Raw genomic sequence first — 13,402 nt, forward strand, 5'->3', positions numbered from 1 at the left:
TAATTGAAAAAACGTATTAAATTCAACCCAAAACAGTCGGTTCGAATTCGGGCATGTTCATTAAATTTTCAAGTTAAATTGAAAGGGTTTAGGGGATGAAGGAAAACACATGAAAAAGCGTGTATAAGTACACAAAAACTGTTATATATTTATGTTAAGGCCATTGCTCAACTGTGGGACTATAAAAGACTGTTACAAATTTTTATAGTCATGTCCAAAGTCAGCCACACGATGACACAGTGTCTACGTCACAGGTTGGCGTACATCAGACAAGGTTGTATAGCCTCAGATGTTGACTTCTTCTTTAATAATTACAGGAAACAAAAGTAAATATGCTTACTCTACAATAAAAAATATTATAGCTATAAAAATCATTACATTTGATAATGTAAACACCGATTCAAACATAATATTTTAAAAATCGTTCCGGTACGATAGCGATAGTAAATTCGCAAGATAAAAAGGGGTTACGAAGTATATATTAGATTACTCTGAAATGCCTGTTATTATGAAAAATACTTCAACATAAATTCCTTAGACATTTGCCTTATTTTAGGCGTATAGCTTTTTCCGTGAGCGTTGAATTTAATTTACTGTTGAAATTGCTATCCCGAGGCATAGCGGCGCTGCAGTAAATTGAATTTAGCCGATAAAACTTCCATAAATACAAATTATTAGGCGCTTAGAATTATAAAAAGAATCTTAAAACTCTATATAAATATTATTTTTCAAAGATCAGTCATTAGAAATACTATACTATATTTCTAATCTGTGGCACCTTTTTGAATATAGTATTATTTTACGGTTAGTAGAAACAATGGCGCGTTTTTTTATATAATAATACCAGTTATAAAAAGTAATAGTTCAACAATAGTGACCACAGAGAATATAATGGACATTAATAAGGTATAGTGAATCACAAAATATCAATCCAGCAGCACCACCACGACCGATAAATCAACCTTGAACCGAGTTTGAACCGCGCTTGAACCAACAATTATCGACACTCGTAAATCACTAAAAGATATTTTAATTAAACATCCTCAATATATCAGATAGCGGGGAGCGGGCGGGGTGAGGGAGGAGAGGGGGAATTAATTTAATTTTAACTTGATAATATATCACCCGGCGTCTTCGCTAATAATGGAATTATGTTTGTACTTCCAGAATCCATTTGCATTCTTAATAGATTCGTTATGAGGAGAATGTTGGAATTTTGTTTTAAATGTATAATTTTTTTATTATTTTTTTAATATACATCTTGCCTCTTTGTTACTTCTTTGGTTAAATCAACAAATATTACAGCTTATTCCCATTTGCTTAATATAAAAATCATACATTTATCGTGGTGACTAATATGTTGAAGAAAATTAAATCGCGAGCACTAAAATATAACCTACGACGAAATATAAATGCTAAGGGTGTTTATAACATTTACGCAAAAAAAATAGTGTAAGGTTACCTACTTGTTTTATTAGAAGGTATGCTTGGTACCTCAGAGCCTAATTTAAGCGTAATGTATTTTCGTACTGTTGATGGGCAGTCAGCAACGCCAGGTATTCCATTCAACCGACCAGACAATCCAAACTCCCTAGATTGCTATTCTAGACCCCACACACCCCACACCCTTGTGGGGGGAGTCTGCCCCCCTACGCTCGTATAGCGCTTAATTTCCGTATCGCATGGTCATTAATTTGTAAAATGATATGAAGGTATAAGATGACTAAATTTATTCATTTAGATTTTACGCATTTAGCTCATCTAACAAAATGTGTAAAGGAAAGGTAATTAAATTATATACAAAATCATTTGTTCATTTTCAAATTCGTACATTAATAAAAGTAATATATATATATATAAATGGAATTAATTGTAGAGCGTTTACTATTCAGATAATAAGAGCATATCGGTATTTTGGTAACATTTGTGTTAATGTTACGACTTTCAATTCTGAAGTCTATTAAAACTAAGCGTCGTATTAGATCTTCCAAGTATCAACAAAAAGGCGAGAAGTTGTTTATCTGTGCAAGTTTGGCGCCCTTTTTACCCGCGCACTGGTGGCGAGACATGGCGGATTGCTGTCACCCGCGCAGTGCTGCCAACTTTTAATTACGACCATTGTGAGCAAAAGTTTAACTCGACGACAAAAGAACTTTTTCTAATGAAACTTGGAACTCGTTATTTCCTAAGCGCTTGCCCGGTCTACCTATATTTATAAACGAAATTTAAATAAGGTTTGTTATAGTTTCTTTTTAATTTCTCAAGTGGTTGTTTAAGTGCATATTCCCGAACGCAAATTGAGCTCGTTCTTGCTGTTTACACAGAAAACTGAGACACGGCCCTGCATAAATTGCAGAGCTCTACATAATTAAAAATCAACATTTACGTTCAATTCAATCTCTACAATGCTATCTATAGCGCGTCTTTTTAGCCGTTATATTATTTGTATTTTTAAAAATGGCAATACTAAAGTACAATTACAAGATCTCTTATTAATAAAGTAAGCCGTGGGATATATTAATCACATGTCCGATAATTATAAACAATAATGCATGAGGCATACAAATAAAGCATAAAATACGCACTGTAAGACGATCGATGATAGTATACAATTTGCGTAATACCTGTAATCGCTAGTAATCATCTGTAATCATAGTCGACCATGTTTGTTCGCAGCTATATTGCAGGTCGCATGATCAAATTATGTGCTCGATCATATTTAATATACTTGCATTCAGTTTTAACAATCAAAAGACATTACATAAAATTGTAATTAAACATTTGGTACATATACTTTGAAAATGGATAACAAGTCACTAAAATAATTTGTTTTATAAATTATTCGACTCAGTTATATAATTTCAGAAAGGATAGTGTACGAGAAAATGGGACAAATATAGGCATTGTTTTATGGCATTTCTTCTATAAGGAACTGTGTTGCTTAACACTTTCGAAGAACAAACATTATTTCCGAGCGATAAAGTGGAAACTTCTAACTTTAACAAATCTATTTGAAGCAGAAGAAACTGGCAAAGCAATAAAAGCGAAATAATAGTTATGGAAATAGTCTTTCATTTTCCACGAAAGAAAACTCCGCGAAACTACCGACAATATGAATGAAACTATAATATTAGAAAAGTTTCGTCCCGGGAAATGAGAAAACGTTGTACGAACTCGTTCGTCTAATACACGTAGTTATAAACTTGTTCAATATAATATCGAGTGGTATAGCGCCGTCTCACTCACACCCGCGCTCCTCAAACTGCCCTCATTTAATTGCATATTCAGCTGAATAATGCAACCACCACTGTCTATAGCCACACTACCCTAAACTCCAAGCACTGATATACGCTTTAAACGTGAATACATACAGCATATTAAACAATGTCGCATTCCGCCTGGCCTTGAAATAAAAATAACTCGGTGAATGTTACTGAACGCACCCGTTTGACGAATGGCCAACAAAATAGTAAATTTTAAAGTTATTGTGTATGGCAACATCGCTTCATTGTAAATACATTTTATCTTGCGAATGCGTTCCTCCGCCACTATACGAGCAGATAATGTCGTATGAGATCGATTATTATAAATCGATTCATATTTCGTCATAACAAATTATATTAAATATTGATTTCAAAGCCAATGTACTACATGATAAAGTAATGTAATAGTAAGAATGTATATATTTATATGTATGGACGGTATGCTTAGTTGGTATAGTCTGCGATTGTTATGATAATGCGAGCTGCAATAGACGGAGGAGCGATGAAATATCGGCCTCTTTTGCATAAGTACCGCGTAGACCGACCGGAACGCTTCTACGACCGCTACGGGCTACAACCGGAACTCGTAGCTCGTTAATTGTTCATTAAAACTGATTTCACCTACGAAACAAAATAATTTGTGAATTAATAATATGTAATAAAACAATATGATATAATTTTAGATATTCGTCTCGACACGTACACATAATGAAATAATTTCTGTATTACCATGATCAAAGTTTAATTACCAACTAGGAGAGCTGAATCAATTAAATGTATATTTTTAACAATAATAAAACCCTTCATATAAATGTTAAAATATACTTTTATACAGTTTATTGGATAATAAATATACAATATTCGTCAAAACGAATGCAGATAACAATTTAAATTAATAAAATAATTTAAAAGAAACTTTTACGTAACATAAGTTCTACTATAAGTCATGAGAATAAAATAAGAACTAACAATTTACTAAAGTATATATATAAAATATAAATCAAATAAAAATGCATTTATAGCTCTTCCAAATTTGTTTACATACAAATTATTTTAGGCGATAAATTATCATATTTCAGCTGCATAATTATCCCTTGGGTATTTTCTTATTAAATATTATATAAACTCAGATTAAGAATATTGACGACATAGCATTTACATATACATACCCTACCAATTCTCAAAGAATACTAGCAAACAATTAATTTACGTGCATTTCCTATTCTCTCATACTCATAATCCGATAGAACAACCATCCAACGCAACCAGAAAGAGTTTCGATACAAGACAATGACGTAACGTACTTTTCGTGACACGGAAGAGATTGTCAACTTCTAGGCTCCGGGATTTTAATATCTATTTACTCGCCCTATCCAATCTTTGAAATTAGAACCATATAATTATAATTACTAACTGAGTTTAACCAGCTTATATTGAATCACGAGTACCAAGTTCTATAGACTGAATCTACTAAACCTAGTATTTTTTGATACACATAGACACTGATTGATTATCATAACATACAAAGTTTCATCTTTATTATATTATTGTGATAAATATATAGGAAAACCTTATCAAAAGTAATTTTGTTTGTCGGGCTTATCATGGAAGAACTGGGAGAAGAAAACACATTCATTATACATATCAGATATTCGATAATTAACATGTTCGGGCGCTCGCCTCTCGATACACTTATTTATTAAAATATTTATATATTGGAAAATATAATTAAATAATACGACATTTCTTCAGTATATTTAATAAAAAAAACAATATCGTTCCCAATATATGTGAAATAATTCTACAATTATTATCTTTGAAATTTTTGGTCTGTATATACACGTATATGATATTGTTGTTACACATTTATTGTGGTCTTCGAATATACAGAACCAGATGCTTTATCAATATAATTTAGGAAATTCTAAATTTAAATTTTAACTTTTGAATAATTTTGTAATATTATAATTACTTTTTACGGTTATATTTACGTTATTTCTGAATAATTGTCAATATATACGTACATAATTCATAGAATAATTATGAGTCTGCGTGATTTTGACTTCTTCAAGATACGAACCCGTAGTCGTCCTTTTATTTCTATATAAATAAGGAAAATCGTTATCAAAAATCTAAATAGTTCATAATCTATATACATATATAAAATCGAAATACCGTTCACTGATTTACTACGAAATTTCAAAAACTATAACACCTAAAAACTTGAAATTTGGCAAGTATGTTCCTAATAGGGTGTAGACAACCGCTAAGATTTTATGAAACTCCACCCCTAAGCGGGTAAAACGGTGGTTGGAAAAGTTTGTGTTTTATAAATATCGCGCGGGTAAAGCCGGTTCAGCTGGTAGTCATATAAAATAGTACTAAGTGAAATAAAAAAAAATACGAGAGTAAAGCCGGGTCTGCTAACTCGTTTAACTACGAGTATGTTCTTATATGTAATTAAATATATTTAATTATAAACTATGCAAAAAGTCATACATTTTTTTATAAATATTTGCTTACAATTCCTTAATGAGTTTAACTTCTGACATATGATATGCTACATATTATACAATATATTGAACGCTATTGTAATATAGAGAATGTTCTAAGAAAATTATGGTCAAAGTATCTTCATTAATATTTGCTCAGTCCTGCTCAGCGGCGGCATCAATTAAAAACTTTTTAATTAAAAATCATACGTATGTTGTTTAACATTAATCTTCTTTTCAACTTTTATATTCAACGCTGTCGAGACTTTAATTTTGAATAAAATTAATTAAACTTTATACTTCATAGTGGGATATTAAGTACAAAATTGAGAACTTCGAATATGTTCGTTTAATGCTGTAAGTAATATAAGTAAATTATATTTATTTTTTCATTAATAATATCTAAAATAAATATTTATTTACTAATTCTAATACAAAACTACGTTTTATTTATTCATCAATGTATTATTGTTTTTATTTTTTTGTTTATAGTGCAAATAAATAGAAAACATTGTGTTGTATTTGGTTGAAGGGAAGACTTCCATATTCTTTCGAGTGATAAATAATAACGATCTCTCAAAGAGCCCTCTTACGTCGATACAAATTTATATATTTCTTCTTGATGTTTTGTTTACGTAGCCTTGAGATAATCATTGGGCACAACTAATCCCATACTAGGTTACGAGGCTTGTCTCACCTTGAATAAAAATATATAATACAATGTTAATTATCTCATCGTAAACATAACTGATTAGAAAAATATACATATATTTTTATATTCCAATGAATAAGCCACGAGACAGAGATAGAAACTTTTATATATTCTTCCAACGTTTGAGAAAAAGAGATAAAATTATTGATACAGTGAGCGATACGTTTATATTATGAATACATTGGAAATATTCAATTGAAATTATTATGATTCAACTCCGTCGATTTGCTTTTCATTTTGTTGAGACCTTTAACATAACAATGGCCTATTGTAAATGATTTATGAGCTTAATTTTAGATGCCTTATAAGTAAAGTATTACATGTAAGATCATTCATGTTATGATAAACTTAAAATAAAAAAATAAACTTAAGCTCAAAAGGTAATTAACGATTAGAGTTCCTAAAATTGACACGAAATCTTTCAAATTCGAGAAGCATAAGAGTCTTTTACGTAATATAGTGTATACAAAAAGCATTCTCTCTAAAAATTTAATAAAATAATATAACAGAATTATATTATTGCCGCCAATATATTTCAAAATACAGACTCATATTAAAAAATAAACAAGGTACAGACGGACATCAAAGCTCAACGTATCAAAAAAATCGTAATTTGTTTATCTGTGCGCGGCGGGGCGGGGGCGGCGCGCTCGCTCGTCACCGGCACAGTCACGTGCGACGCCGCCGGCCCACCACGCGCCTTACGTAACACCGACATCGATACCGTGTTGCACATCACTACTTCCCGCGCGAATTACATTTTGAATTTTCGAACGCGTGTGCTGTGTTTTTTTTTATTTTGTGTCTGGATTTTCCGGCTGGTGACTCAAACTTGAGGTGCGTTGTTTTTTATTTAAAGACGATTAAAATATTTGATTAAATGAGAAATATATACCTATTATTGTATTGCTTAATTTATTTCATTTCAATTATTATTATAATAGAAAGGTCATTCAACCTCGCAACAACTGACGGTGAATGTAGAGCGTTACCATCTAGAGCCAATCTAAGATGGATAGTTAATGCTTGACCGCTTATCATTGTACAAATAAATTATTAATTTACTTAATTGACTAAAATATATAAAATTTTAAGTTCTATATAACTATCACTTTAATATGACCTCGGTATATGAATCATATCTTTAATAATTAAATTATTCTTAAACTTTTTGTTCCTAATTCTATAATACGTTTGCCTATCACACATTTGTATTGACCTTCTAAATTTAGTTATTCTGTATAAATTAAATACTATCCGTTAGTAAATATTCATTACTATTTAGATTTTTTTTAATTTATATATGAATTGAGCACACATATATATAATATATGTATGTTTAAATGTACATAGAAAATAAATCAACTGGTTAATAGTATTTGAAAAATTTAATAAAAGGAAAGCCTTCGTTGTGATTTCTTGTATCAAACACGTATATAGGTATAATCTAATTATTGTGTTCATTCTGAGTACAATGCCGCTTAATTTTTTTTATATTCTTACATTATTTTTAAAATACTATGATTAAACTATTATAATAATACAACATTTTTTTCTTTTATTATGAAAAGAGATATAATTACGGCACAAGTGTCGGTTTTTTGTAGCTGAATATTTTGGAATAAAATTTATTCATCATCGTCATCATACATTGACACAGCTAAAACAAAACCCTAATGAGTACAATTGATATATTTTAAGAAATGCGTTCCGTAGTTGTTGAACATTTTTCGAGTTAAATAAGTATATATTTTTTCGGATTCATTATTATCGGCTATCGTGATGGAAGTTGACATAACTCTGTAAATAAAGATAGGACGAAAACTGATAGCTTATCTAGCGACCCTGTTTCGTGGACCCACCATATATTTATTGAAAAAAAAAATGTTTAACTCTTGAAAATATACGTATCTACTCGATGGAGACAAGCATCAACATTAAAAGTGATTATTCAAATAGTTCTAGCCGCTGGCATTTATGAATTAAAAATAATACATTATGTTATAATCTGTGAACATATTCAAATCTCGATCAATCTGCTTCATAAGATTCAACGATTCTATTTTTAAAATTAAACGCGTCACGTGTGGCACACACTAAGATGTCGGCGACTACATGAACGAAATATGTGGCATTAATTGTGCAATATTATAAAAACAAGCGAAACATGTATTTTTGGTATAATACAAACAAGTGTCTTTCTTAGAAAATAGCGTTTCTGTTTTATATGTTTACAAAAAAATAAATATAAATATTACAGGAAATTATTTCGAATTAGTTTCTGCCCATATTGAAATGAAGATGTCGCTGGTGCTGATGATGTTTTTATATTCGAAAAATCTCATCAACATGAAAGCTTTAAGCAAGTCTAGGCACATTGACAGATTTCCGTGTTTTTATTGATAGTGTAGATCGATTGCGTGTGAACTTACTCGTTTGTGCAGCACGCTGGTGACGTAGCCATGCTATATCCACAAACACCCACATGCGTAGCGTGGCGAATAAAAATTTAGGTCACACTATGGCCTCGATTCATTGAGAGCCGATCGTTCGCGTGGTGTTTGATAGTGGTGTAAATAAAAACACGTGGCCACGCTTTGCACGCACGCGGAAAACCGTAGTAAGCATTTTACGTGTGAAATCTAAAACCCACACGACAAAAAATTATAATATTTCATTCCACTACCATCATGCAAATGATCGATTAACTTTTACCAAACTACTAAGAGTAGTGTGTTATACCTAAAAGCAAGGTAAATTTACAAAAAATATATAAGAATTTTCGTTTAAGAGTGCCATTTTGGCCCACCAAAGTAATTGAGCACTATGAGATCACAATTCCTTTAATATTTACTATTGGTAATGAAATATCTAGATCAGTGTATTTTTGAAATTGTAATATCACTTCATCGCTATATTATAATTACCTAAAACATTAGCAAATAGCCAGTATTATGAAAATCAATAAAATGTACCTTCTAGTTGAAACAAAATAAAAATAATACAATGTACTAAGCATTAAACAATTTTTATATGTAACGTCCGAAACAACACGAGCAACTCAAATTTCGTAGTAAAGCCGCTTCATGCATTTGAACTTGGCATAAAGAACTGGCCTGACCGTGACATAACACTAAAAGATCAAGAAGAATCCATTAAACTCGCGTTTGTAGAGCACATGAAATTTTTAATATTATAAAACAAAACAGACGGGCCAATGAGAGCGAGCAAAAAAGTGAAAATCAATAGCAGTGGACAGCGCTGACGGCAGACAGGATAATTGGAATACTCGGCGCGTGCTGAAAGCCGTAAATTTTCACTTTTGTACGCTTTTGTACACGTGAAACGGCACCCTGTTTGTTTACAACTTTTGAAACCTTATTGCCAGCTGTGATGTTTATGTTAGTTTAATGAAAATGCTCAATTATTTGTTTTTTTTTTTACTGACACAGACAAAAACTGCAGTTCATCAAAAACAACAATAACATAAGGAAATAATAACTTAAACATAAAGTATTTTATAGTGACGTATATTCGTTAGTTTTGTGTAGTCTCTACATTATAATTATTATTATAAATATATGCTAAATATATCCGAACATATCATGTAGTATAAGATTACTTATAAATAATTACTAGGCTTGGAAGCCTTTGAGAATGCTAATCATATTTTTAATATATACCTTTGTAATAAATACCTATGCTGTTGCAAAGTTTCTAGACAGCTAATTAGAAGTATTAACGTCTAGACGCACGATGCCTAAAAGATTGAGTCTGTTGCAATACACTAGTTGATTTATGAAATAACCAATAAATTACTAATAACTTTAGTGATAACCTCTACTAACTTGTAAAGCTGCAGATTCCGAAGTGCTTGTTTTAAATCGTCGGTCTAGTCAATAAATAGTAATTGAAATTTTATCCAATTATCATATATGATACTTAGGCAGTTGGTTATATTACATTGGCAAACAAGGGTGTAAGAGCTTTCCTTCTGCATCTGATCTCTCCGCCTTCGTATCGGTTTCTTCACGGTCTTATCGAATTTGGACAATGAGCGTATAGAGAGTATATCTGTGCACTATTATATCACCTGCGCAAGAATCCTCGAGATTGACAGCATACTTAATTCTTGCTTATAATTAGTCCAACGGTATAATATTCACCTAAATGATCCCTTTTTTACGTCAAATAAATCTGTGAGACGCGTCCAAGTATATGGCGTTTTCATTCAGTTGAAGTTATTCAAGTCTTAAAACTTTATTTCTCCGCGAACACTTCAGAATGGAATTTTTCAGACCCATATTACAACATTTATTTTCTATTAAATAATGAACACGACATATCCATAAAGCACCGTAATTTCATAGTCATCCATTACACGTATAGAGCTTTTACGACGAGCGTAAATTTTAATTCCGCGCGTTAACACGAGGGACGTAATTGACTTTACGAGTCATACCATCTAAAATTAGCTGGTCTCAGTATATTTAAGGTTATATCAAAAACCGTGATTTCAAAATTCAATGCATAATTAATAAATTTCTAATAAAGTCAAAAATATATTTAATATATATAATATTTTGTTTAATAACAAAACAATGTGTATAGAGCCGTATTTTACAAACTGATTCATAACCAGCTAAGGAGGGCGAAGTAATTTTTAAAAAGATTTTGAGTGAGGTGAAAACGGAGCTAATTCTTACATCTCCAAAAAAATAAAATATTGAATTTAACGATCAGGATAACTATTAGGAATAAAATAAATATAATAAAATCTCTTTATTTAAACAACCATCGGTTTGTCATCACCCAAAATTATTAAATACTACGTCCAAACATTTTTGTAGCGATTTCGTATTTTGTTAAAGGACCTTAAGACTTACAATCTTTTTTACGCATTTTCAATTTTACTTTCCGAGAATATTAACCAATATTTATGCAATTTCTCTTTTTATATAAAAGTATTTCTCTTTCCGTCTTCAAAGTTTCAGGTTTAACGGACTCTGGTTTATTGGACTTGTTTTAATGAGACTATGAATTTATTTTTGTTTGTTTATTATGCGATGAAATTACTTTCGATAACTATGTATATAAAAATACCTATTGTAGAACATAAAAAAATTGCGCCTGGAGTCGGTTATTATGTGGGTCTTTTGCTTTCTCTCAAACTTTCTACTCAAAAATGAAACAGCATTAGCATTATTGCGAAACAATGAGACAAAGACACTTTCCTTATATGAACAACAGTTCTTATTTAAAACATGACTGCATAATTTTATTATATATTTTGGCATTAATGTATGTACACATATTTATGTAATCGACTTTAATATAAGTCTGTCGTTACCCCCTTTTGTAACTATCTGCAATGGCGTTTATATTATATTATAAAAAAATTACTTTAGATCGTTTACTAAACACAGACGTACAGATGTAATTATATTTCATAATTTTCATAATGTTATTTTCGTGTTTTGAGTATATTAAATAACATTTTATTAACTTATACGTAATATTCTTAAGAATTAAAGTGTTTAAAGGCGTTTTAAAACGAAATCATATCTGTAAGCGCGTAGCTCAGTGAGGCTAGACAGTGCGCCGCCGCGCTGTCACCCGCGGCTCATTTCATTCAAGCACGATAACGATTCGCGTTTGTTTACGTGTGGATTGCGATACGAGATAAACAAATACACGAGAATACAAACGAAATTCTCATATTATTGAAATTTTAAACGTATATTTTGTAAAGAAAGAATACTGAAAATATTTAATGCAATGTTGATTTAATTGCATGTGCATTCCCGTTTTTATATTACACTTAACTTATAATAACATAGACGACTAGTAATAAATATAACAAAGAATGAGTTGTAACTGTTGATAAAAAATAATAGTACTAGTTGTATACTAGTAAGTCTCGAAAATAATTAAATGAAAAAAATATATGATGTAAAAGAAATTCGACATTGTATAGGAAAAACTAAAACGTTAAACTACATAACGCATAACTACTGATATTTTGTCAAAATTTAAATTAGAATAGTAATCCACTACGATCCACTTGAATATTGGTGATAGACCCGCCCACCTAGACCGTGACGTACGTCGTACGTTGCGGTAGGTTAGAACATCGTGAATATTTTGAGGGGAGAATACACTTATAGATAAATGTGAACCGAACACAATATGTTACATGTTCATAATATACTTTTAACAAGTCTCCATTATTACTTCGATGACACATTTTTTTTAAACAGTATCTGTATTAAAATTATAATTGTTTACCATATTTAAAGATGCCTTAGAATCTCAAATCCCTTAAGAAAAAATATTGGTAAAGTTCAAAGTCAAAGAGTTGTAAGCGAAGCTAAAAGTTTATTAACTCTTAACGCAAGCGTCAATAGAACCCTTAGAGAGCAGCAACTTCAAATAGCCAGAACATTGAACTCGGCTAATTCAGGTGACGGGAAGGGTATTGAACTTCTAATAAAATGTAAAGTTTGTTTACAAACAAACCTAAATGCTTCCATTCAGTGGGCTGATCGTGAGCCCTCGGGATTGCATGGAGTCGGATCCCAGCGAATCCCGGCCTTGAACTTGTGCGTGACGATCCCGGGACGTTTACCTCCGCGTTTTGCGAAGAATCACCGACACCCGCATGGGACTGTGACTAATGCATGGACATAAATTATAGAAGAAGTCGTATCACTGGAGACTATAAATTTATTTGAGTTAAAATAATTTAATATATATTACTTTACTTACTGTGCGCTACTTTTTATAAATAAATACAACTAAATAATATGTCATCTTCATCTACCTCTAATCCATTAAATAACTATGCATTCATATGTTACTAAAATCAATTCAATTCAATCGACTTTAATAATAAATTATAATACGTAGACAACATTTTAAAAGTATTTTCTAAA

General features: G+C 31.0%; 1 protein-coding gene across 1 annotated transcript in view; it reads left to right on the forward strand.

Annotated features, from left to right (window-relative positions):
- The first annotated feature begins 7,154 nt into the window (after window positions 1-7,154).
- LOC125063920 (DNA N6-methyl adenine demethylase) overlaps window positions 7,155-13,402 on the forward strand; it is a 31,195-nt gene continuing 24,947 nt past the window's right edge. Inside the window, exon 1 of the mRNA XM_047670620.1 lies at window positions 7,155-7,304. The gene's annotated coding sequence lies outside the window, so the exon portion shown is untranslated. The remainder of the gene's footprint in view (window positions 7,305-13,402) is intronic.

The sequence above is a fragment of the Vanessa atalanta genome, chromosome 5 (assembly GCF_905147765.1).
Source record: "Vanessa atalanta chromosome 5, ilVanAtal1.2, whole genome shotgun sequence".
NCBI lineage: Eukaryota > Metazoa > Arthropoda > Insecta > Lepidoptera > Nymphalidae > Vanessa > Vanessa atalanta.